The sequence below is a fragment of the Haliotis cracherodii genome, unplaced genomic scaffold, assembly GCF_022045235.1.
Source record: "Haliotis cracherodii isolate W230 unplaced genomic scaffold, xgHalCrac1.p SCAF_19, whole genome shotgun sequence".
Classification (NCBI taxonomy): Eukaryota; Metazoa; Mollusca; class Gastropoda; order Lepetellida; family Haliotidae; genus Haliotis; species Haliotis cracherodii.
This window is the reverse complement of record NW_027266274.1, coordinates 7,211,310-7,239,233: the sequence shown is the minus strand read 5'-3', so window position 1 is coordinate 7,239,233 and position 27,924 is coordinate 7,211,310. Positions and strand designations below refer to the sequence as shown.

Here is a 27,924-nt window from a genome sequence, read left to right as displayed (position 1 = left end):
GGGAGTCATTGATGTCCTGTTTTACCATACAAGTGACAGTTCAAAACAACACTGAGGGCCTAAAGAAAACCGCATTTCCAGGGCCATCGTAATCTGCCATTTCATCACGTTCTGGATACACTTGAACATGCCTATGTGGTCAGCGTATCGAGATTACACAAGATGGAGACACAAGGTGACGATTGTATGGCAAGTCAGCTGCATCCTTGTTCCCCACTGGTCAACACTGACCCCCACAACCATTGTGACAGGTGGCCGTTTGAAGACCAGGATGACAGCTTCAGCTTGACTTGTGTTGATGTTGGATGGCTTTACACACAATCAGTTAGCTGCGAACAACAGCCGTGCGTTAAGACTATGTTGCGAATGTTTCACACCATTGTTCGTAATAGTGATTGCCGCATCTTCAACATTACAGGGGATTAGGAGGATGGAGCTCAAGTCAACAACAGCAAGGATACAGCACTACAAAGAAGCTGTTAGTTTGGGATAACCTATCCATTGACTGTCCAATTCAAGTCTAGAGTAATTTGGCAAGTCTAGTTTGCCTCAGCTTAGAAATTAAGCATCGTTCTGGGCTCTATTTGGATTTTACTTTTTTTATTTTGTACATACAGTAAACTACGGTGACCACTAATTTTAGTTCGTTTTAACCGTATTTCGTTATAAGCATATATACAACATCTATACAGCAAATGTCAAGGACCAGATATTAAGTTCGTAATATCCATCAGTTCGTTATAAGCATGTTCGTTATAAACGTTTTTTACTGTATTTCTTTTAACAAGATAACTTTACTTCTGAGACTATACGCGAGTCTAAGGAATCTAGCGTTCGTGCGTATAAGGTGATGTACATTAATCGTTATTTGTCCTGTATAACTCGATACTCGAAAAAATTGCTGAGTAGTTAAAGAATGCTTTGAATTCGAACAAGTGGAAACACTCTCGCGATTTATAGTTTAGGAAAGTGTAAAGTTTTATTGTATTTTCACGGCGCATGCACAGATTGGGATACGATGACATGCATCAACCAAGTCAGCGAGCCTGACCACCCGATCCCGTTAGTCGCCTCTTACGACAAGCATAGTCGCCTTTTACGGCAAGCATGGGTTGCTGAAGACCTATTATTGCCCGGCTCTTCACGGGTCGAATATAGGTATAGATAATTTGGGTTCAGCGATGCAGAATTATTGAACAGTATACTATATGGCGATATACAGTTCAATGTGGAAAAACGTTAAAGTGTCTCAGGTGAAACGTTAAATACTTCATGGACACATGTGATCACGTGTGTAGTGCTTACATTCAAACCCACGACCAACGCATTCTGAGGCATTTTGAGCCATTAAGCCATTTTTTAAAGAGACACCTTGCTCGCATTGCTAAAAGTACAAATGTACATTGCCTTCCGCTGATATCATGGGGTATTTGCTACCGGTTAGTAGAACAGGGCGCCATTCCGCAAAGCGATCTTAGCCCTACGATTGTAAGTAAGTCAATGTTAAAGTTATGGAGTTACGGTCGTCTTAGCGCTAAGATCGCTACGTGGAATAGCGCTCTGGTGAATTGCAGGTTCGTCTGAACAGTTAATTCTTTCAATAACTTCAATTTGATTAATTATTTCGAGAAGAGGCTATGTTTTTATCCATTGTCACCTTAAGAAAGAAGATGAAACGTCGTCCTCTGTGGATGAACTTGATAATACAATCTAATCATCATCATCATCATCATCATCATCAACATTTGTAGAGCGTCTGTCTTGAGTTAGTGAAAACTGTTCAAGTGAGTGAGGGAGTATGGTTTTATGTCGCTTTTAGCAATATTCCAGCATTATCACTGCGGGGACAACAGAAATGGGCTTCACACATTGTAATCGAAGCCGGGTCTTCGGCGTGACGAGCGAACGCTTCAACAACTAGGCAAACCCAAATCTTCGAATTTAACCAATTTGTCAAGTGATCGATCAAATCGATAGGGAATGGTGAATATCGATACTGCTCTCAATGTTTCAAGCCTGGTTTAGTCCAAATATAGAGCACAATGTATGGAAGGTGTAACAGGACAAAAGACCAAATTTGACGTCCATCTGGCCGACCTGTCCGCCATCTTGGACTGCCTGCCAGTCAGGTAGCGTGGTATTATCTTTCCTTCGCGTGCCCATCGTTACTGCAAGGTATTAGTGCGGGTCGTTGCAACGCCTCACTAGCGGCCGTCACAACCAATCTTCCAAATAGCCTTATTCTCTTAGATAATCCCCCGCCAGAGGGCGTGGTGATCCTCACTTCCTAATCTAACGCCAGGGGGTAGACTGACACGCCAGACGGCGGTTGGGAAACGGCATCTGTACGGCCGTCGTCAATGACATACGACGATAATGAGAGCGCCATAATAAGATTGACATTGTTGTTGGGGAGTTATCTATACAAATAGTGCCTTTTGGGTCAGTTATGAGCTTACGCGAAGTACCTAACGGAAATTATGGGTTTAGAATATTACTATAACGGTATAAGCTCTTCCGAAAAGGATTTTGGTCATTAACTTAAAAATACAATGACAAGTTGTTATCGGAAATCAGGGTTGAACCTTTGATTGATTTTCTGATACCAGCGACCTAAACTTTACACTGAGAAAACAGGACTTTAAAGAAGCTTACTGTGTCGACAGTCGGGAATTACCTGAAAAGGACAGCGTCGATCACGTTTACGTAATAATCTTAAATTCTTAAGTGAGAGAAAACTCCAAGACGCGTATGCAGACAGGTTTTAAGTGATTAACATACAATTCCACAACAACGCGAACTCTCTTTTGCCTCACCTTTCTACACGAAGTCTAAAGGGTTTAAGGGACAGAATAGGTCCCCGGTACCTCGTGGGGCTGTAAAGGTGATTAAACTGGGGATTAGTTGGTCACAATGGCACCACTTTATTGATGGTAATTCTGTGTGAAGCAGTTTCAGAGGTTGCGTCCCCTGAATCCCGAATACCATCTTATATTGTTCATTCTCGCTCTTGATACTTAATCTCACGTGGATACAATCGTGCAACAATTTACCATTTCTCGGTGCTTAAGCAAGTCTAATGTTGAGCATATCTCTCTCTCTCTCTCTCTCTCTCTCTCTCTCTCTCTCTCTCTCTCTCTCTCTCTCTCTCTCTCTCTCTCTCTCTCTCTCTCTCTCTGAAATCTCGCTCTGTTTTTACTTAATCTCACTTGGAAACAATCGTGCAATGATTTACCCTTTCTCGGCGCATATGCATCTCGCTCTCTGTCTAATCGCTTTCATGCTCACGTGCGGAATTTACCGAGATATCAATGCTAAGGCCACCATCACTACACGAAGTTTGCCGCGGTCTTCGTCCTGTGTTTAGACCTATACATTAAGCAAGTGTAAACGTTTGGAACTCTCTAGCTCGCGGAGGTAAACATTGTCAACTTTTGGAGCTCTTTAGCTCCTAGAGGCAAACATGGTCTACGTTCAGGTGAGAATCTCGTGTGATGTGAGAGAAGACGAGATTAGACGCTCCCGCCCAGTGTTTGCGACAGTGGGTCCCTAGCTTGTTTGGTGGTACCGCTGATCACTACTCGGGCGGGTTACTGTTTTCACATACCCTCGCTGAATACAAATAACTTGTTTTCTTAATTAGACACTTGTAAGTGAAATTTGGACCAAGGCCTCCGAGTGCGATCACACAGAGAGATGCTTGTGTGAAGTTCTCGAAAGGCCAGAGCACCTGTGGCGAGTTTTTGGTGGTCCAACTGGTGGTCGTCAAAACTCGACCCATGTAATTAGACGCGAGACTCCATTCCATATTTACATGATGAACTTTGTGAAACATCGCTCACAAGAAGTACATGTAATAAAGTTGATGCTTTGATTCGGAAACACTGGTTCGTCATAAAATTTATATCATTTTAGAATATCATATATCACAAGTACTATGTCGTTTTGGGTTTAGCATTTTAAATAACGAAGAAGGTAAACAATTTGTCTTTTAACAATTTGTCTTTTCTTTCCTTCTCTCTCTACCAATTTCTCACCCCTCTCTCTCTCTCTCTCTCTCCTCTCTCTCTCTCTCACCTCTCTCGCGCTCTCTCCCCCCTCCCTCTCTCTCTCTCTCTCTCTCTCTCTCTCTCTCTCTCTCTCTCTTTCTCTCTCTCTCGTCCCCCATAACACTTTTAACAGCCCCGTCCATCCAATCAACAATCATTTGTGTAAGAATAAAATATAAAATTAATAAGGAATTAATTACCTGTCAGTGATATTGCACCTGAGCAGCCTGGTGTCTGTGTGGGGGTAGTTACACACGCGGGCTGTTATAAGACAGGGCTCTGGACACGCCTGTTATTCTGTCCTACTCAACACGTATTAGTCGCCTACACACGTGCATATAGGAAGCACGCACTTGATCGCAAACTGCCTAAAATAGTAGTGAAATTCTTAGCATAATTTTTTATTTGGTTAAACAACTTTATAACTATCCCCGCGTAGGCGGTCTACACAGGAGAGTGCTCACTTCAAGAATGACCTACGATGACATTCGAGATTAAATTTTTGACAATTTCACAAATTAAGTTTTCTTATTGAGTTGAGAAGCCTGAATTACTTTTGAACTGACGCACTCGCTGACTAATTACAAAATCTGTAATCGTTCAAAATAAAAGTAAGCTTGTAATTTGTTTACCAGTTGATACTGTTAGATCCAGTAAAAAGTAAGGACACGCCCCTATGTATTATTTTTAAAAGTCAAATCCAGCATACGATGCAACAATATTTAATAAGAAATTACCACGACGCTGGCTAAAACATGAATTCCGAAGCTTTGAACATCGGACAGAGGGGTTAAAAACTCTCTATCGACACATGGTCGACTCCCAACAGGAGGAACGGGTGGCCTAGTCGTCTAAGGCACCGGAATTCGCTGTGTAGAGTAGCGTCCCTTGAGTACGCCAGAAACCTATGATCGTGGGTTCTAATCCCGGTTCGCCCCTATTATGTTTCTAGGTTTGTCAGCACCACGCCCGTGCTCGTGGGTTTCACCAAAGTGGTATTCGTCTGAGACCTGCATCACTTCGGGCTTTCCTCCCACATTAAGCTGACCCGCCGTGATATAACTGGAATACTGTAACAGTTTAAAGCGGCGTTAAACCCAACTCACTCACTCACTCGAGTCCAAACATGGGAGTACATTAGCAGTAGGACCACATTAAATCATGGATAGTTATACGTGCTTCTCGGGATATATAATAACCATTTAAAACATTTCACGTGAACGACATTGAAGGCAGTCAAACTGTTTTGTTTTTCACCCGGTAAAAAAAAATCCGGTTTTGATATAAGTTTGGTGAATGTTGTCCGGATTTTAACGGAAGAGTTATCCTTCCTTGCCAACACTGTGTCGATACAGTTGCTTACGACTCGTAATTAGTTTTCTGTCTTTGAGAAAAGATGACCTGATCATTTTGAAAGTAACGATTTGCTGGGAATGAGAGTTTTCCGAGACCATAAACTGGAAAGGAAAACGTTCACCGAAGTTGCGACCCCCAAGATCCTTGACACGTTATGTGCACGACCAGACAATCCAGTGATTGACATTATGAGCAGCGAGCCACCCAATCGGTTACGTTGACACGCAATCAATGAAGTCCCCGAGTCTGATCACCAAATCCATGATGTAGTGAGGCGAAATTTGGTTTAACGTCGCGTCCAACAAGACTGATGCCGATTTATAGCGCTAGTTCACTGAGATACCATGCCGCAGTTTAACATGAATACCCCACTCAGACACAGTATACTGACTCCGAGCCGATCAGTCCCTGTTTAAGCTCCTTAATACCGAGCGCCAGACAGTGTAACTACAAGTACCATATTTTAACGTCTTTCGGTATGACGCGGCTAGACCAAGGAGGCGTTCCCCAATCCATGCGTGAGTGAGTATGGTTTTACGCTGCTTTTAGCAATATTCCAGCAATATCACGGCGGGGGACACCAGAAATGGGCTTCACATGTCGGGAATCGAACCCGGGTCTTCGCTTTAACCACTGTAACACCCCCACCCACCCACCCCAACCCCCCACCCCCAATCCATGAAGTTGCCCCACATGTACAAGAATTCGCACAAATTACAGATTCATCCTTGCTCAGCCTTTCCACCTGACGTATTCGTTAATCAAACAAGCAACAAATACCGGTGTACATCCACCAGTGATCCCCGCGTGAAAATATAACACTTTTATATGACGCAGTAAACGTGACCCTTCTTTCACGTCATTTCCATTATCGTCTAAGTTACTCATAATCTGATTCTACACATGAACATGATTCTGAGACGTATACAACTCACAACAAGAAGCAGGGCGTGTCTGTTTATAAGTTTACATAAACTCGGAGTCCCTTTAACCCAAACAGTTTTGTAAACCACCTCGGTTGGTAGGTGTACTTCGGAATCTATTTTAAACAGTCTGGCGTCATGCACATGTCATTATGAGGGGGAGGCGAATATTTGTGGCGGAATACTTTTATATCCACGTGAGTGCCTTTCACATCTCCTATGGTGAAAATTACACCCCCTTCTATAAATAACAGCCCGTAGGGGGTACAAAGCCTCCACGGAAAGCAATGCATGTAAGCTATGGCTAGTATGTTCATTACATTAATACGTATCCAATAGGACAGTCGTCAATGTCTACTTTATCCACGCCCGTAGACAAACTCCGACTGTTTAATTCTGCATTAAAGTAAATACTTCAAAATCTTGCGTAATTATTATAGAAAGTCATTTGTCATCTTTGAAATTTCATTTTTTTTTATTTCTGTACGAAGTTATCTCACACCACGAAGAGCATTGTACTTTAATGGCAGGCTTGGAATGACTGGAGTCTATTTGATGTTACTATTTAGACGTACATTCCCGACGATCTTTACAATTTCTCAACTTTGGCAGTCTGTTTGACAACTATTGCTTCACAAGGCTTGACTGTTTTTCGAAAATATTATTTTAAAAACATCCTACTTCATATATTTTGTATCAAAATATTAGATTTAAAAATGAAATGTATGTGTTCTCACATACCACGATTTTGACACGTAATTGAAGGATTTAAGTTTCAATGAATTCAAAAAGAAAATTGTATTTTGACAGTAAACGAGACGCGATTTTGTTAAACGTAGTGACGTTCATACAATACCCCTATGGTTCGGGAGTGTGTACATCTTATGCGTTGAGGAGTTACATTCTTTTGTCATAGTTAAAATCGTGGGCAGAAGATCCAGGTGTATCATTCCTGAATCTCACCTGTCTAATTGAGTTGCGTTCAGGTGACGGTACCTACATGTATACACAGTGCAGGCGACGACCCACAGCAAACACGACCGCATGACCCCCACAAAATATCCCCATAAGTAGCACTGAAAGTCCCCGACGCCCTACCTGTTGAAAAAAACTCTGACGCGGATACTTGGGACAACGGCCAACGAAAGGGCACTCCTTCTGGGGGACCTTTCCCCGTCTTCAGGTATTCGAGCTCGGCAAGGTCACGCTGATTAAAAGGTCAATTATTTGTAATGGGACACCCTTTGATCTTAAGAAATACAAAGAATGGTCAAGAAAATATTGTCTAACTTGGGGTAACTGTTTCCGTGGAGAGTGTTTACCCTGAGTACAGGTAAATGTCAGTCACTGTCGGCGACATCAAAAGACAGCTGACAATGGGCAAATCAAATATCTCTTGAAAATGTTCAAATTTTAATCTACAGCTGTTACATGTGACCTCTGCCGTGTTTTGTCCTCGGAAGGTACACATGTTTTGCTGAATTTAACCGTGTTCTTCACACAGTGAGTGAGTGAGTGAGGTTTTACGCCGCTTTTAGCAATATCCCAGCAATATCACGGCGGGGGACACCAGAAATGGGCTTCACACATTGTACCCATGTCGGGAATCGAACCCGGGTCTTCGGCGTGAGGAGCTAACGCTTTAACCACTAGGCTACCCGACCGCCCCGTTCTTCACACAACTGTACACCTACTGTATCGTTGTAACCCCGGCGTTTGATTCCCCAATACGCCATCTTTGGTGAAAAAAAGACATTACGAGGAGGACTTGGATGGTGACACTGGTTGATCGGGTTGAGTAAGTGCCATCGATTCCCAACAACGTGGATTGGGTGCTCATGCTATCAACCACCAGGTGTAAAACAATATTCATACCCAATGGTACAATGCTACGGCATCCATTGAGTGCCGTAGCATTGTACCATTGGGTGTCGTAGCACTGTACCATTGGGTGCCGTAGCATTGTACCATTGGGTGCCGTAGCATTGTACCATTGGGTGCCGTAGCATAGTATCACTGGGTGCTGTATCATAGTTTCACTGGGTGCCGTATGATAGTATCACTGGGTGCCGTATCATAGTATCACCGGGGGCCGTATCATAGTATCACTGGGTGCCGTATGATAGTATCACTGGGTGCCGTATGATAGTATCACTGGGTGCTGTATCATAGTTTCACTGGGTGTCGTATGATAGTATCACTGGGTGCCGTATCATAGTATCACCGGGGGCCGTATCATAGTATCACTGGGTGCCGTATCATAGTATCACTGGGTGCCGTATGATAGTATCACTGGGTGCTGTATCATAGTATCACTGGGTGCCGTATCATAGTATCACTGGGTGCCGTATCATAGTATCACTGGGTGCTGTATCATAGTATCACCGGGGGCCGTATCATAGTATCACTGGGTGCCGTATCATAGTATCACCGGGGGCCGTATCATAGTATCACTGGGTGCCGTATCATAGTATCACTGGGTGCCGTATCATAGTATCACTGGGTGCTGTATCATAGTTTCACTGGGTGCCGTATGATAGTATCACTGGGTGCCGTATCATAGTATCACCGGGGGCCGTATCATAGTATCACTGGGTGCTGTATCATAGTTTCACTGGGTGCCGTATGATAGTATCACCGGGGGCCGTATCATAGTATCACTGGGTGCCGTATCATAGTATCACTGGGTCCCGTATCATAGTATCACTGGGTGCCGTATCATAGTATCACTGGGTGCCGTATCATAGTATCACTGGGTGCTGTATCATAGTTTCACTGGGTGCCGTATGATAGTATCACTGGGTGCTGTATCATAGTATCACTGGGTGCCGTATCATAGTATCACTGGGTGCCGTATCATAGTATCACTGGGTGCCGTATCATAGTATCACCGGGGGCCGTATCATAGTATCACTGGGTGCCGTATCATAGTATCACTGGGTGCAGTATCATAGTATCACTGTGTGCCGTATAATAGTATCACTGTGTGCCGTATGATTGTATCATTGGGTGCCGTATCATAGTATCACTGGGTGCCGTATGATAGTATCACTGAGTGCCGTATGATAGTATCACTGAGTGCCGTATGATAGTAACACTGGGTGCTATCAGTGATACTATGATACGGCACCCAGTGATACTCTCACACGGCACCAAATAAAACTGTGACACGGCACCCAGCCTAGGACCAGCACTATTTGGACGTGGGTGTAACAGCATTTGCGGTTGCTAAATGATTCGAGACCAGGCTTTTGGGTGTCGAGGCTACGTTTAAACCAGTAAGCTACAGAAATGACGGCTTTTTAAAATTGAAAACTGTGTCTTGAAAACATGAGCAAATTGTGTTTAACTCCATCTTGAACATTATTTCAGTCACGGCGTATCAACGTAATGTGGGAGACAATTACCAAGAATTATAATCAGGGCGAACCCTGATAAAATTAGGGGACGCAACTCTGGCCAGCCAATTGCAGCGCCGCAGACCACTGGGCCACCGTGCTTCCTGTGTTTTGGGATATTGTACGTTGTATCTGAGGCCTGCGTATCGAGGCCTTCTTTAAACACCTATCATCAAGGGAGGTATGTCAGGTGATAACCCACGCACGAAGTTTTTTGCCTATCCAACTCTGAGACAGTTGAGGACGACGTTTTGTCTTTATCTGTCATCGTTTGTTTGTACAAGAATCCGACCACGGCATCCCCGCTATTTATAAACCACTCAGCCCTAAAATAGTTTCGAGGGAATTAAGTAATTCTGACTTTTACACAAACTATAACTGCCAGGCGTAGAAATTTGGGGCGATTAATCACTGTCCGGCAAGTGAGATCACGTGATGAAATGGCCACCCTTTTCGGCCTGATGGATTTGAAGTCTAGAAACAACTCGTCTTGATGTTCCGAGTGTGCTGCCGATGATTTCCGATATGCTTTACATTTTCGTGTCTTCTTTAATGAGATGAATCGCCAGCGAGCAACACACGCTTGTGGCACCACGCCATGCTTTGAGTGTGATGGAATAGAAGAAACTGTTTGAGGTTAAGGGTCTTCCTGGAAGGCACAAACAAATGAGTGTCTTAACTCAGTCAGTGAGTATATGGCTTCATGCCACTCGCGGAAGCAGTACTGCTGTATATTATGGCGGGGAACAACGAACATAGGATTGAAAAAGTGCAACCAAGCAGGGAGCCCAACTCGGATAATAAGTGCGACGGGCTAACACACGAACAACTGAGCTACCTCAAGACATTTCATGATTAGACTGCCCTTGAGCTTGGGGTGCTTGGATGGACCTGCATGACAGGATGTAGCAGGGCAATATACATGGTATAGCAGGGCAATGAACATGGTATAGCACGAGTTACAGGACAATATACATAGTATAGCAGGGCAATATACATGGTATACAAGAAGTTCAGGGCCATATACATGGCAAACAAGCAGTTGCAGGACAATATACATGGCAAACAAGCAGTTGCAGGACAATATACATGGCATACAAGCAGTTGCAGGACAATATACATAGTATACAAGCAGTTGCAGGACAATATACATGGTATACCAGAAGTTCAGGACAATATACATGATATACGGGAGTTGCAGGACAATATACGTGGTATACCAAGAGTTGCAGGACAATATACGTGGTATACCAAGAGTTGCAGGGCAATATACACGGTATCGCAGGGCAATATATATGGTATACCAGGAGTTGCAGGACAATATACATTGTATAGCAGGGCAATATACACGGTATTGGAGGAGTTTCTGGACAATATACACGATATACAAGGAGTTGCAGGACAATATACGTGGTATAGAAGGGCAATATACACGGTATTGGAGGAGTTTCTGGACAATATACACGATATACAAGGAGTTGCAGGACAATATACGTGGTATAGAAGGGCAATATACACGGTATTGGAGGAGTTTCTGGACAATATACACGATATACAAGGAGTTGCAGGACAATATACGTGGTATAGAAGGGCAATATACACGGTATTGGAGGAGTTTCTGGACAATATACACGATATACAAGGAGTTGCAGGACAATATACGTGGTATAGAAGGGCAATATACACGGTATTGGAGGAGTTTCTGGACAATATACACGATATACAAGGAGTTGCAGGACAATATACGTGGTATAGCAGGGCAATATACACGGTATTGGAGGAGTTTCTGGACAATATACACGGTATACAAGGAGTTGCAGGACGATATACCTCCTAACAGTAACTTCGCACAGAATGTGTCTCGCCCGCGTCGTCATGTGATTGGACGGCTCCGTCATGAAGACATATAATACACTAGATAATCGAGGTGCATTAAACGATGACACAACTGGAAGACCTACAAAGGGTTTCCCATGAACTACACCAGCCTACACCCGATCCCCGCCATATTGCCACTTCCATGACGATAATCGATTCAAACTGGGCAAAACTATGGAATCCTAGAAAGGACAACGCGACAATGTCCCTTCTCGGTTTCCATACATAACAGTCCTCATTCAAGCACGTGTTCGTCATTTCTTTACAACTAGCTATTTGACATCGGATTATACATGCGGAAAAACTATCAGCGCTGCTGTTACGAAAGCACATGATAATGGATTACCCCTTTGTATATGTTCAACATATCGTATGTCACTCGTTGGAATTACGAATTAAATATTATAGTCATATCAAACGAAAAAAACGTAAGTCATTATCCATAACATGCTAAATTAAACACTCTTATAAACATATTTGCAAAGTCATGGTGTGTTGAGAATGTGTCTGCTTGAAATGGGATTTCTTGATGTGATATCTCCGTAATGAAATGTTTAACGTATACTTCAAAGGGGTTTTCATCATCTTGTCTGGCAAATCTTGACCTCCGCCCTATGCGCAACACAACACTCGACTTGTTGCCCTAACTATCATATTATTAGCTTAATCAAATCTGTTGTTGAAACTAGGATCCTGGGATGCGATGATGCGTCAATACTAACACACCCGCGTCCCCCAACCCCATCACCCCCTTCCCCACCCCTCCATCCAACACCCCCGACCACCCTCTTTACATTTCAAACACGAGATTGAAACTCGGATCCACGTTGATTCGATGGTGCGCCAATAGTACCCCTGACACCAGCCGCCCCCCCCCCCCCCCCCCCCCCCCGACACCCCCACCCACCCCCTATTTATTTCTCACACGAGGAAGACGTCGGCATCAAATCAAATTGTACTTAAGTATGTAAAGTGCCGTGTTTTTGTTTGCGATACAACATGGCAGCTTTCAAAGGCTTGTCATTTGCGCGTGAATACCTCACTGAAGGGCCGTTTGCCGACATGCATATATGTTTATTGGGGACACGAAGAGTTGTTTTGCCTCGGCAGACCCATATTCCAGCTGACCTCAGTCTTAAGCTAATCATATACCCTGATACCCCCGGACTAAAGGCCTGTCCCTGAACATAAGACCTCGAGGTGAAACTCGGGGGTGAAGCCCCTTTCAAAAGACCTGTGCTTCATGATTGCTTGAGATTCGCCTTTTCAAAGAAATATGATAAACATTTCTTTGATATTTGCAAAGAGACAGTGTCATTTTTCATCCAATTTTCTCTCTTCATGAAATCGTCAGCAGTGGGAGGACCAATAGCCTTATATGTATTTATAACATTGTTTAATTCACTCAAGACGCCCCGATACGCAGGTATGGCCTGGCGGAGATGTGTGATTTGACCTTTCCTGGTGGCGCGTGGTGGACAAAGACTATTATGACAATAATCCCATTTAACGCAGTAATAAAATGCATAATGTACATGTATACATGGCAATGACAATAACGATGATAAGAGATCAAATATGTGGCATGAAGAGGGTTGCAATAAACTAGGATAACAATACACTTATCGCTCATTATCCTTTTCATGATATCTGAAACAAGATTCTGGCCACAGCGGGCAAAATATTAATTAGACCGCTCTTTGTTTGGCCGTTGCTGAGCACATGGTCGTGATCATGTTGATTTGGCCGATTCCCTACATGGGTACAATGTGCGAAACCTGGGTCATTTGGTATCCTCCGCCGTTATATGGCTGGACTATTGTTAAATGCGGCGTAAAACACAATTCATGCACTTTAAGGTTTACGCTACGTTGTCCTTGAACTTGGGATGAAGGAGTTTGGCGTAATAACGGTATTTCAATTATATCACTGCTTGTTGGCATGATATGGGAGGACATTCCGAAGTGATGCAAATCTTATTCTAGACGTTTACCACTTTGGTAAGCCGGGATTCAAACCCGTGATCAAAGGTGTCTGTCAACCCACACTGTGCATATGACGACGTTGAGATGCTCAAACTTAACATCGTGACGACGCTGGGGTGATCAAACGTAGTATGGTAACAACGTTGAGTATAATAGTATGTGATCAAACGTAACTTTTTGGTGACGTTGAAGGATCACGTGTAACATCGCGGCGACGGTGAAATGTCCAAACATAACATCCAATGGTTGGTGCTACCGGAAGGGCAGAACTTGCTTACCCTTTTCGCGAACACCTGGTGTCATCATTGATTTTAGTGATCCATTCATATAGCTTTCACCATTATTTTGTCTTTTACGCCAAATGGATTGATTTCGGCAGATAATCGAGACTGATTATTCTCTGGCGTTGACGTTTTATAATTAGAAGCAGCTTCAGTTAAAACTATTCCTAAACAGATATCCTTAAAATGAATGAGTGTTGAACGAACAATATATTTTGCACCACAGCGAGGGAATCTTTGAACGGGTTTTACCACACTAAGCCGAGGTTCTGTCGAGACGCTTTACCCATTTGGCTAGTAAATGTCTCCTGAAGATTCGATCACCCGTGTTGCATAAATTTATATAACAGTGACAAAACCCATTCCAAAATCATGAGAAATATCTGCGAAAACCATTTCGTCCATTATATCACATGTAGTGAGTGAGTGTGTATTGTTTTACGCCGCTTTTAGCAATGTTCTAGCAATCTCACGGCGGGGGACACCAGCAATGGGCTTCACACATTGTACCCATGTCGGGAATCGAACCCGGGTCTTCCTTGTGACGAGCGAACCCTTAAACCACTCGGCTACCCCGCCGCCCCTATATCATATGTAGGATATATTTTTATGAATCACTATCAGTTGAGGTTACACACTACAGGCCAAAGAAAACATTCTCTCGATAGCGCCGGGGTCGCGAATGATTCGCACCGCCATCGCAATCGCGTTGACGTTTGTTTCCACTTTTATTGCACAGAAAACGCCTTGACATTCGCGACCATGACGCGATCTATTCGCGCCAGTCGCGACCGAAAAGAGATTATTTTGAACATTCACCCAGTTGCAGGTAACCTGGAACACAGGTGAACCGCGAACAGATATTACACACGCCATAGAGGAGGATGCAGAACAAAACAGTTGTGTTTGAGGTGCAGGGTCGATGTCGTGACAACCGTACGTGACGTCAGTGTTGACACTTGCGCCCCTTCAACACATTTAGTGGTTAATCGGAAGCATATAGCTTACTCTGTAGCCATAAAACTCCTTGGTATCGCGAGAAAACAACTGTTTTTACACAACAAGGGCATGCACCAACACTGATACGTCTTCCCTGCCGCCACACCATGGAACAGCCAGTGTAAAACAAGTGAGGTGTGTGCTGCGATGTGATGTGTGTTAAATGGGGATAAGAAACAGTTAAATGGGATTTAAGTAGGGAATACATTCAGACATGGATATATGGTATGTCGAAGGCAGGTATAACTGGTATGTAACTTCCTTATATACGTGTTTCATGTTTGGCTGAGATCGGGAGGCGTGCTGCAAAATGTCATTCTCAATTCGCTTTTCTCCTCAAGGTATTAAGAGGCGGCAGGGTTCTCCCCAGAACATGTTTCCAAACCATACATAACTTAGTTTCGTGTTAGTCTTAGGGAAGTGTTCTTCGTGTGTAAACCAGATCACTGCACAGCTAATAATGGCAGGCCACAACTAGTTATTAATGACAGACCACGACATAAGTAGTTAATAACGATAGACTAAAACATAACCAGTTTATAATGACAGACCACAACTTAACTAGTTAATAATGACAGACCACAACTTAACTAGTTAATAATAACAGACCACAATACAACTAGTTAATAAAGACAAACCACAATACAACTAGTTAATAAAGACAGACCACAACATGACTAATTAATAAAGACAGGCCACAACATACTAATTAATAATGACAGACCACAACATAACTAGTTAATAATGGCAGACCACAACATGACTAATCAATAAAGACAGACCACAACATAACTAGTTAATAATGGCAGACCACAACATGACTAATTAATAATGACAGACCACAACATAACTAGTTTATAATGGCAGACTATAACATTACTAGTTAATAATGGCAGACCACAACATAACTAGTTAATAATGGCAGACTATAACATTACTAGTTAATAAAGACAGACCACAACATAACTAGTTAATAAAGACAGTCCACAACATAACTAGTTAATAAAGACAGACCACAACTTAACTAGTTAATAAAGACAGACCACAACATAACTAGTTAATGATGGCAGACCACAACATAACTAGTTAATAATGACAGACCACAATACAACTAGTTAATAATGACAGACCACAACATAACTAGTTAATAATGACAGACCACAATACAACTAGTTAATAATGACAGACCACAACATAACTAGTTAATGTTGACAGACCACAATACAACTAGTTAATAATGACAGACCACAACATAACTAGTTAATAATGACAGACCACAACATAACTAGTTAATAATGACAGACCACAATACAACTAGTTAATAATGGCAGACCACAACATAACCAGTTAATGACGGCAATCATCCATGGCCTGCGGTATTATTTCTATTACAAGTTTCAACTGTCGTTTTTTTTCTTCTAAATTTCATTTCCTGCTTATTGATTGTTTGGAAATCTTGTGAGTTTCCTCCCCTTTATTCCAAGAAACCAGGCTCCCTGGCGATACAGTTAGGAACGTCTATTTAAGCGCACCCTCAGGATTAACCAGATTTCACTTTATTGCGTATTGTAACATAACCATCTAAGAACAATACAACAGCTTTAACCGTCTGAAATTTGATAACCTGGACCACCTGACTGGTATCTGTTCTGTCCGGTTTAACGAGGTCTCACTGCATGGCTTTTGTGACATTACTCTCTTAGAATAATACAACTGGTTTAACCTTTTTATGTATGTAAATCAGGACAATCTCAAGGACATATGCTCTGTTCGGATTAACGAGGTGTCATTGTATTGCGAATTGTTACATTTTCATCGAAGGATACAGCTCCTTCAACCCTTGAAATGTGTTCATCTGGATATTCCACTGGCAACGAAACTGTCCGGGTTAACCAGGTCTGACTGCTTTACCTATTAAGATTATCATCAAAGGATACGACTGGTTTAACATTTGAAATGTGTTCATGTGGACAATCTCACTCACATCTGTACCGTCCGGATTAGCGAGGTCTCACTATATTCTAACACAGTCATCCAAGCAGGATGCAGCTGGTTTAAACTTCTTAATGCCCCGCGGGTCACCACACAGGGATTAATCCTCATGGACCCTCCTGTAAACTGACCACACGGCCCCTGTCAACATCCGACCACGGCAGCTGCTTGAGTATTCAGGCTCCGCCACCCAATCTACCCCGTCCCTCCACTGCCCGCATCTCAATTGATCCTGGGGATCCCCCTGCTTTAAAGTTGGACAACAAGGCCTTGGGAGTCAACACCAGCAAATCCCCTAAAGTAGAGAGGGCGAAACCTTTTATCGACTTGTACTGCCTGGACATGTCTGGACTGTGCAGCTGGTTGGTCGTCAGGGGGAGGGGTCTCATAATACAAGACGGACAGTGTTGAAGATAGGAGACGGACATCGTAGTTCAACATCGTAGACCGTACCTAAGTGAGAATGTCCATTGCTTTGTAGGCTAAGTGAGAATGTCCATTGTTTTGTAGGCTAAGTCAGAATGTCCATTGTTTTGGAAGCTAAGTGAGAATGTCCATTGCTTTGGAAGCTGAGTGAGAATGTCCATTGTTTTGGAAGGTATGTCAGAATGTCCATTGTTTTGGAAGCTAAGTCAGAATGTCCATTGCTTTGGAAGTTATGTGAGAATGTCCATTGCTTTTGAAGCTGAGTGAGAATGTCCATTGTTTTGGAAGGTAAGTCAGAATGTCCATTGTTTTGGAAGGTAAGTCAGAATGTCCATTGTTTTGGAAGGTAAGTCAGAATGTCCATTGTTTTGGAAGCTAAGTGAGAATGTCCATTGCTTTGGAAGTTATGTGAGAATGTCCATTGCTTTTGAAGCTGAGTGAGAATGTCCATTGTTTTGGAAGGTAAGTCAGAATGTCCATTGTTTTGGAAGGTAAGTCAGAATGTCCTTTGTTTTGGAAGCTAAGTGAGAATGTCCATTGCTTTGGAAGCTATGTGAGAATGTCCATTGCTTTGGAAGCTGAGTGAGAATGTCCATTGTTTTGGAAGGTAAGTCAGAATGTCCATTGTTTTGGAAGGTAAGTCAGAATGTCCATTGTTTTGGGAGCTAAGTGAGAATGTCCATTGATTTAGAAATTGAGTGAGAATGTCCATTGTTTTGGAAGCTAAGTGAGAATGTCCATTGCTTTGGAAGCTAAGTGAGTATGTCCATTGCTTTTGAAGCTGAGTGCGAATGTCCATCGTTTTGTAGGCTGAGTGAGAATGACCATTGCTTTGGGAGCTGAGTGAGATGCCCATTGTTTTGGAAGCTAAGTGAGAATGCCCATTGTTTTGTAGGCTGAGTGAGAATGTCCATTGCTTTGGAAGGTAAGTCAGAATGTCCACTGCTTGTGAAGCTAAGTGAGAATGTCCATTGTTTTGGAAGCTAAGTGAGAATGTCCATTGCTTTGGGAGCTGAGTGAAAATGTCCATTGTTTTGTAGGCTGAGTGAGAATGTCCATTGTTTTGGAAGCTAAGTGAGAATGTCCATTGCTTTGGAAGCTGAGTGAGAATGTCCATTGTTTTGTAGGCTGAGTGAGAATGTCCATTGTTTTGTAGGCTGAGTGAGAATGTCCATTGTTTTGTAGGCTGAGTGAGAATGTCTATTGTTTTGGAAGCTGAGTGACACTAAGTATGAAGGCCAACTGTTTAGGCAGAGACCTATACCGATGTATGGTCCCTGGTTGGGAACTTCGTCCTCCGTGGTTCATACACATAATAATAGCACACATGAACGATGCCACGTTTCGGATACTTCATCCTAACTTGATATGATGTGAAGTTCTTGAGCCCTAGCATCGTCAATGGACAGCCTGCTCGCTACAAGACCCCGCCACCCGCCTTCCACGCCAGCGTTCACCCGATCCATCCCTGGGTGGGGGTTGATCTTGTTAGGGTAGGGATAGAGTGACCAGTCATCTTGACCTCCCCGACCCTCATCCCAGGGTTCCCTGTCTCGGAGTCGTAAATTACACTCTGTTGACTAAACCTGCCGGTAGGGGGCGGAGGCATGTGATGGGAGCTCACTTGAGGGTCGGTGGAGCGACAACTGATGGGAGCTGTGTTCTATAGAGACACTGAACTTGCTTCAGTCGCCACCCGAGCGTTAGAAATGAAACAGATGACTGCCATAATAGACCTAGCGTGTTTCCATGGGGTGGACGAGATAACGAACGTTGACACACTGGGGTAGATATGGGGAGAGCCATTAGTCATAGAAAGACTACGGATACGTTTCCACACCAAATGCCTTGGAATCTTCATCCCGCGTGAATCACAAGCTGACCAACCAGCGAGGTGTGTGGGGTGTCTGACAAGGGGATGGAGGGTCTCTCTCTTTCTCCCTCCCCGGCCCCTTCACCGGGGCTTAACGGGGGACGTTTATTTTAGGATGACGGGGTTTGACTTGGCTAACTGTGTTTTCGGTTGTTTTTCATCGCTTCAGGAGAATTGGGCTGGTTAAGGCTCTCTTACAGGCCCGAGAATGTATATTTAATATAGCAATCGCCGCCATTCCATCTCATCACCTTCTCAGCTCTATCAGCCCGTTCACATAACTTTTTCAGCTCTAGGGTCTAGTTTAGATAAATGTGAAGGGTTTTGTTAATCTCCTGGGGTCGAGAATAGGGATCCGAAGGGAGATGGGTGTGTATGGGTCACGCGGCGATCCACATTAGAGGTATTATTTCCCCTGAGTCGTGAGAAGATAGCTTGAGGGAATGTTGTTTTGAGGGTAGACGGCGATTCAGGACATGTTAGATGTTGTTTCGTCCGCTCCCCAGGAGTCGAAGGAAGAGATCTTGAGAGGGAGTGGTGTTTGGGGGTAGACGGCGATGCAGGACATGTAAGAGGTTGTTTCGTCCCCTCCCCAGAGGTCGAGAGAAGAGATCTTGAGAGGGAGTGGTGTTTGGGGGTAGACGGCAACGCGGGACATGTTAGAGATTGTTTTGTCCCCTCCCCAGGGGTCGAGAGAAGAGATCTTGAGAGGGAGTGGTGTTTGGGGGTAGACGGCAACGCGGGACATGTTAGAGATTGTTTTGTCCCCCTCCCCAGGGGCAGAGAGACGAGATCACGAGGGGGAGGGGGTTAGGGGTAGACAGCAACGCGGGACATGTTAGAGATTGTTTCGTTCACTCCCCAGGGGCAGAGAGACGAGATCTTGAGTGCGAGAGGTGTTCGGGGTAGACGGCAATGCAGGACATGTCAAAGGTTGTTTTGTCCCCTCCCTGGGGGCAGAGAGACGAGATCACGAAGGGGAGGGGGTTAGGGGTAGACGGCAATGCAGGACATGTCAAAGGTTGTTTCGTCCACTCCCCAGGGGCAGAGAGACGAGATCACGAGTGCGAGAGGTGTTTGGGGTAGACGGCAATGCAGGACATGTTAGAGGTTGTTTTGTCGCCTACCGAGGGGTCGAGGGTCAACCAATAGATCGGATCCCCACCAACAGATCCGGCTATCGGTTCGCACCCTGGCATGCAATAGATATGAATATAAAGTACTGCTAATGGAACACCAGGTACTGCAATACTATACCGTCATTCTTGAACCATCAATAGCATTAGGAGAGAGCTGGATAGGATTAGAAGCGAGAAAACCAGATAATCTGCTTCATTTCGTTGTTGACTGGGCTGTACGTTTTTGTACAACCCGAGACGAAGGCAAGAGTGACAACCACGCCATCAATCAAATACCAAGGGCGTTCAAAACATCCCTGGAACCTTATTATTACTCATTTTGGGAAATATGATCACGAATGTCATTAGGTAGGTGTGAATGTCCTCCCGGGGTCTTTCGTGCGGTTAACGACGTAAATCTACGTCAATGTCCACCAAGACCGCTCTCAACAATAACCCTCCCTCCCATCTCGACATCACCGCATGCCTCCACGCAAGCTCCTTACACAGTCACTTATTGAATTCGCTTCAACATTCAACATTTCAGTCAGAGACAAATATTTACACACTATTTTCTCTTTTCACTCCGCAATGCCCCCTCGGTAAAAGAGCCAGGCCGATCTTTGAAATAAGTTTTCTTAAGACCGTGTTGTCAGTGAAGTCATGCATTGTTGGAATTGCTCAGATGAATGGCGTTAAGAGCCTGTAGGAGTCGAATGTGTGTAAGGTGCAATGTCGGGAGCCTTCACATACGGTACATCTCGTTTAAGTCCAACATTGCATCTACCCGGCCCACACGGGTTACCCAAAGCCATCTGCGGGTATGTACGCTTGTCTGACACATCTCATAACGAGCCACATCCCTGTGTCAACTCGGAACTGGGTGCTTTTATTGCCTCTCGCAGGTGAGCCGTGTTTCAGAGTACGCCTGGCTGGAACTTATATGCAGATATAAGCGTCTTGAGAAAATCAGCAGCAGGTGTTTTTAAATTGCTCTAATTTATTCTGTGTAGGTTTTCAGTATCGATATCACGGGACTATTACACATAAGAGTGAGTGAGTGAGTGAGTGAGTGAGTGAGTGAGTTGAATTTTCTGCCCTTTGAATTCGCAGTGGTTATGATCCAAGTGCTCGTGAGTGAGTGAGTGGGTGGGTTTGGAGTGAATGAGTGAGTGAATGAGTGGTGGGTGAGTGGCTTTTGGGTGAGTGAGTAAGTGGCTTTTGGGTGAGTAAGTGAGTGAGTGGCTTTTGGGTGAGTGAGTGAGTGAGTGGCTTTTGGGTGAGTGAGTAAGTGGCTTTTGGGTGAGTGAGTAAGTGAGTGAGTGGCTTTTGGGTGAGTGAGTGAGTGAGTGAGTAAGTGAGTGAGCCTTTACGCTTCAGTCATCTATATTACACCTAGCTCATGGCGGTATGTACATAATCGAATCTGGGCCTAAAAAACCGGTGGTTGATATCATGAGCTTCAAAACCTTCAGAGTACGAGGAAAAACAATATAACCGGCGTTAATGACATTCGTGGTAACCTTGGGGAGCATTCTATTCTAATTAATATCATACACCACGGAAGCCAACAGAAGGACATAGAAACACTATTCAAAGCTGCGTTAAACCCAACTCACTCATTCACTAATTAGGATCTCCTCGAGTTTATGCAGGCTGACTCGAGTTTAGTTTCTGTGCACAACAATAACTCCTACCATCTGCTACGGTTATATGTTTCATGAATACTTCAGTGCCAGAATTAGACAGCTGAACATCAAACAACACGACACATCCAAAAAACAGTAGCGTTGAGTTATCTAAAAACCGGTATATTATTCCATCTTTCACCCCGAGGACGCTGAGGTCCCCAGATAGACGAGCAGAGCCGTGAACCGGAATGGTATCACACCAGACAATCAACATATTTTAAAAACAAGAGAGACACGCGAGACAACAAACTATTCTGTCACTATATTAATATGAGGGAGGGAGAGAGATATTAATGGAGGAACACCTGCGCACAGGTAGCGTTCAGGGACAATATCACAAAAAATTAAGATTTTTCTATGATGCAGACAGGTGAGGAGAGGTGAAATTGGATATAACGTCGCGTCCAGGATTATTACATATGTGTGTGTGTGTGTGTGTGTGGTGTGTGCGTGCGTGCGTGCGTGCGTGCGTGCGTGTGTGTGTCTGTACTAGAGCGGACTGGTGCCGATTTTATAGTGCTATCCTTCTGATGCCTTCTTAATGCCACAGTATAACATGAATACCCCACTCAGACACATTATACCGATTCCGAGCCGACCAGTCCTTGTTTTATCCCTTAATGCCGAGCGCCAGACAGAGTAACAACAAGTACCATCTTTTAACGCCTTTTGGTATGACGCACCGGGGATCGAACCCCGGACCTTCCGCTCTCTGGGTAGACAATCTACAACTAGACCACGGAGGCTGTATCCATTTGGGCTATCGAACTCGAGTCTTAGGTGTGACGAACCGACCACTTTGCCTCTTCATATATAGATGCAGCGACTTCAACCGATCAAAGGGGGGTACGGGTGGCCCAGTCGTCTAAGGCGCCGCAATTCGTTGTGCAGAGTTGCGTCCCTTGGCCACGACAGAAACCTATGATTGTGGGTTCGAATCCCGGTTCGCCAAAATTATGTTTCTAGGTTTGTCAGCACCATACCCGTGCTCGTGGGTTTCACTGAAGTGGTAAACGTCTGAGACCTGCTTTCCTCCCACATTAAGCTGACACGCCGTGATATAACTGGAATACTGTTTAAAGCGGCGTTAAACCAAACTCACTCACTCAAACGATCAAATATCTGAGAGAGTGGGGGAGAATAGTTTTACTCCGCTTTTAGAAATCGTAATACATGAGCCATGTCACCGCGGAGAAGCAAGAACGCACGCTGTACCTGTATGGGGGGTGGGGTGGTGGGTGGGGGGATCGAACTCGCGGTGTGACGAGCCAACGCTTTTTCGACTGGACTACCCCACGTACACCTATAGCCCGTGTTTTAAACTGTATTAATGATATTGTTATGCTGAAATATGTTTCATCAATTGTTTTTAAATATAGTATGCTCAAATATGTTTCATAACTTGTTGTTAAATATAACTTTGCACAAATGACTGAATTGTTAATATACTAACTAGGTCTCGTCGCTATATGGCTGGAATAATGCCGATGCGACGTTAAATCTTAACTTACTCACTCACTCCACCTACAGATACAGCGATAGTCAATCATAATGAATTTTAAAAAATACCAACTCCAGTCTAGAATGATGTGCTTCAGTACATTCTGGGCTTCATTTTGATTGTATTTTGTATTTTGTAGATATATATATTTTCAAATAAGATAACTTTAATCCTTAGGTAGGCATTTAAAAGTTGGAAGAACGTAAATACATGATACTTTTGGGGGGGATAACAACCTTTTTATATTGTTTACTAAGAATACAATAAGTTGTTAAAATGTCATGTATTCAAGATAAATTACTTGTAGTGCTGAATGTAAGTCTAATACAGAGACTATAAACGATCTAAGAACATGAGGAGTACATTTGAAATATGAGTGTAATACAAAGCCTATGGGGTGGGGGTGGGGGGTGGGTGGGTGGGTGGGTGGGTGGGGGGTATATTCGTTATGCGAATATGTAAGTAGGTGTTGGTGAAGTTGTTGAAATTCGTTAGAAGAGGTTACTGTTGATGTGCCAGGGTTCATAATCAGGACGACTCTAGGATTCGAACCAAGGCCTAGCATCTCTACAAGACTCCTATTCGCACCCTCATCCGGTGTACATATCTCGATAATTTTATAATTATCCTGAACTCATCAGGTTCGAGCCCGATTCGGACGAAGCGATGCCAGAAACAGCCGTCCAATCAAATTGCGAGCAAGAGATAATCTGTGCGAAGTTAATGATAACAAGGGTAGGTTAAAATTTAACTCCGCATTGGCATTATTTCAGCCATATAGCGACGAGAACACGTTGATATGAGTGAGTGAGTGAGTGAGTTGGGTTTAACGCCGCTTTAAACAGTATTCCAGTTATATCACGGCGTGTCAGCTTAATGTGGGAGGAAAGCCCGAAGTGATGCAGGTCTCAGACGTTTACCACTTCGGTGAAACCCACGAGCACGGGTATGGTGCTGACAAACCTAGAAACATAATCGGGGCGAACCGGGATTCGAACCCACAATCAAAGGTTTCTGGCGTGCCCAAGGGACGCAACTCTGCACAGCGAATTGCGGCGCCTTAGACGACTAGGCCACCCGTGCCTCCCACGTTGATATGAACCTAATTTAGTTAATGATACCATGAATAGAGAGATACGACGTCATCCCAACTAAACATTAGTAGCAAATAGGACCAGGGTATTTATCTTAGTAGAATGGATAATATACTACACTTGATAATCGAGGATGCTCTAACCTATGTAATGAAACAAGATTTGTTTCTTTCACATGACTATCACATGACCCAACTCAGCTTAAGACTACCAGAGCCATACCCTTTGACCCCTTTGCTCGTAACGGTAATATACACGAACACAGCAGACATTGATGAATTAAATCCTAGTTAAAAACATCAGTATGGATTATTTATGAAAATAGACTGCTTTAACATATTTAATAAAATTATCAACAAATATTAAGTGCCAATGTTTTCCAGCAATAACTGCATATAAACACCAAGACTCCTATTACATTAATTACTCATATTTTACAGTGTACTCGCGACTCTGATAACTTCTGACAGTCAGGAGATACTTCAAAGTAAATACGCCTGGCTCCGAGCTGCAATATATCTCAGTACCAGCTGAACACAGACTTCTACATGGGCCCGACTCGGAGTCTGCTTATCGTGTAATCAACTAATAGGCCCCAGGCTTCCCGCATATTAACTCTCCTATAGCGGTGCAGCATTAACGGAAGTGCCCACTAAAGCACGGTTGGTTTATGCGGATTGAATGTCCACTCAATTCGAGTATTATTATCGGAATGTCAGTTTTGCTTTGATACATTCGGAAATGATCGGGGGTGATAGACTCGTGAAGGAGAACATGTTTACTTGTTAGACCTTACAATCGGTAAATCTTCTTGCATCATAGTTTTCTCATATGTGCAGGAGGGTAAATACGATTCACAAAGAGTTGCAAGAACTCGCTCAAATACATTTGGGGGACGGGGGAAACATTTATCCAATTTTTCAGAATTTGCTGTATGACTCCGTGAACGATTTTTATTTTAGGTGAAACAAATAAATGTTTTTCCTGCATCTGGGGAAAGCAAGTGATTACGTTTTCAAAAAAACAACACACTTCCCTTTGTGGTGTTATGTGGTTTGACATGTTGTGGTGTGGTGTGGTGTGGTGTGGTGTGTGTGTGTGTGTGTGTGTGTGTGTGTGTGTGTGTGTGTGTGTCTGTCTGTCTGTCTCTGTCTGTCTGTCTGTCTGTCTGTCTGCGTCTGAGTGTATGTCTGTGTGTGTTCGTGTGTGTGTGTGTGTTCGTGTGTGTGTGTGTCTGTCTGTCTGTCTGTTTGTCTGTCTGTGTGTGTGTTCGTGTGTGTGTGTGTGTGTCTGTCTGTCTGTCTGTCTGTGTCTGAGTGTGTGTGTTCGTGTGTGTGTGTGTCTGTCTGTCTGTGTCTGAGTGTGTGTGTTTGTGATTACGTTTTCCAAAAAAAAACAACTTCCCTTTGTGGTGTGATGTGGTTTGACATGGTGTGGTGTGGTGTGGTGTGGTGTGGTGTGGTGTGGTGTGGTGGTGTGGTGTGGTGTGGTGTGGTGTGGTGTGGTGTGGTGTCTGTCTGTCTGTCTGTCTGTCTGTCTGTCTATCTGTCTGTCTGCGTCTGAGTGTATGTCTGTGTGTGTTCGTGTGTGTGTGTGTTCGTGTGTGTGTGTCTGTTTGTCTGTGAGTGTCTGTGTTCGTGTGTGTGTGTTCGTGTGTGTGTGTCTGTCTGTCTGTCTGTGTCTGAGTGTGTGTGTTTGTGTTCGTGTGTGTGTGTGTGTATCTGTCTGTCTGTCTGTGTCTGAGTGTATCTCTGTGTGTGTGTGTGTGTGTGTGTGTGTGTGTGTGTGTGTGTGTGTGTGTGTGTGTGTGTGTGTGTGTGTGTTCGAGATGAGGCAGTTTTCTCAATCCCGCTGTAAATAAGTTAACCGCAAAAACTCAAAAAGTCAACATGCGAAAGAATAGTGTTATCATTAAATAGGCCCTATGTGTTACACCGAAAACACTTAGAAGTGGCATTAAGCTTGCCTCGGGAAGATGACATTTTCTTTGCGTATAATACTCCAGACATGTTATGCAAATTTAATGCTTATAAAACACATTTCTCACCATTTATGACCCGACCGAAAACAGAAACACGAACCCTCAAGGGGCGAGGAACTAGAAATGTCAGGGATCGCCTTGGCGAGGAGAACTCATAAATCATACAAGGCGTTTTCTATAACTCATTTTGAAGTTAATTAACATTTCTCCAACTAAACTATCTCTTGACAGGAACGTCGCGGACGCAAGAGACAATTACCAGCGAAACTTTATTTCCCTACTATTTCAAAACTTCCTAAGTGTCTGTCGGTCAGTCAGTCAAGAACGCCATAAACATTTAACGATGTTGTTAACAAATTGCCGAACCTGTCTATTTAAAATTACCCCTGGTTAAGTGTCCATCATTTCGTGATGGACCAGTTTGCATCAACTCCAATGTGAGGCTTGATGACCCCAACGACACAAAGAGACGCCTATCCATATTAATTTGTCCAGAGCGTCCAATCCCTCGCTAATCCACAATCCCCATGTTAATAAATGTCTCGTTGATATCCATCAAGTGCTCTTTTCCGTGCCTTCTTCAACCCCAATTAGTTTCAAAGGTTAAATTTAAACAGGTTGGAGTTGTAATCCCCTTTCCTCGCGGAAGAAGCGGGGTAACTTAATTGCACATGGGTCCCAAATCTTCGCGGATTACCACGCACCGGATGAAGGGACTGGTCAGTGGTCATTGTGTTTGGGGTGGCAGCTACCGTATGGTCGGGGACAAGGGACGCGCACCTGTCATTGATACCGCGTGGTCAGTTGACAGTGGACAAGCACCTGTCATCGATGGTCAACGCACATACGACGTTAAGGGTCGTACTTTTTTCGCAATTTCACCGTGGGTGATTAAGAATTTATGTCTAATAACTAATTAAAAGGCAACGGAATCCTGAAAATACATTTAAAGGTATTTGCAAGGAATTAATCCTATTAATATTTGTCGGTTTCATGTTGATAAGTAGAAACATCCTGTATCAAGAATGGAACGAAAAAGCTCTTAATAGACCTCGCCATCTTTGATAAGGATATTCTCATTCCATAACGCCATACAAGAAACTCATGTAAATGAAATATTCCTAGCCAAAGTTTGGCGGTATATATAGTACAAACGATGACACATTGTAACAGACATGTACTGTGCACAGCCAAGGGAGTAGGGGTGGCCTAGAAACGTGGCGGAATACGCCCTGCAGGATTTGTGGGTATCTGGTTGTCTGTCATACAGACCCTGAAAAAAATATACCCAATAAAACCTATGCAAGTCTATGATATTCGGCAAATCTAGATTATTCCCGTATATCTGAAAATGAAGAAAGTATCTTTGCTCCTTTTGA

General features: G+C 43.6%; 1 protein-coding gene across 2 annotated transcripts in view; it reads right to left on the bottom strand.

The window, feature by feature from the left end:
* The window catches only part of LOC139466722 (lactadherin-like), a 275,034-nt gene that overhangs the window by 126,136 nt on the left and 120,974 nt on the right, over positions 1 to 27,924 (bottom strand). The window contains exon 1 of one of the 2 annotated variants that reach the window (XM_071248369.1): positions 4,250 to 4,266. The exons of the other annotated variant lie outside the window; for it this stretch is intronic. The gene's annotated coding sequence lies outside the window, so the exon portion shown is untranslated. Of the gene's footprint in view, positions 1 to 4,249; positions 4,267 to 27,924 lie in introns of those variants that run through there. 2 annotated transcript variants of the gene reach the window in all.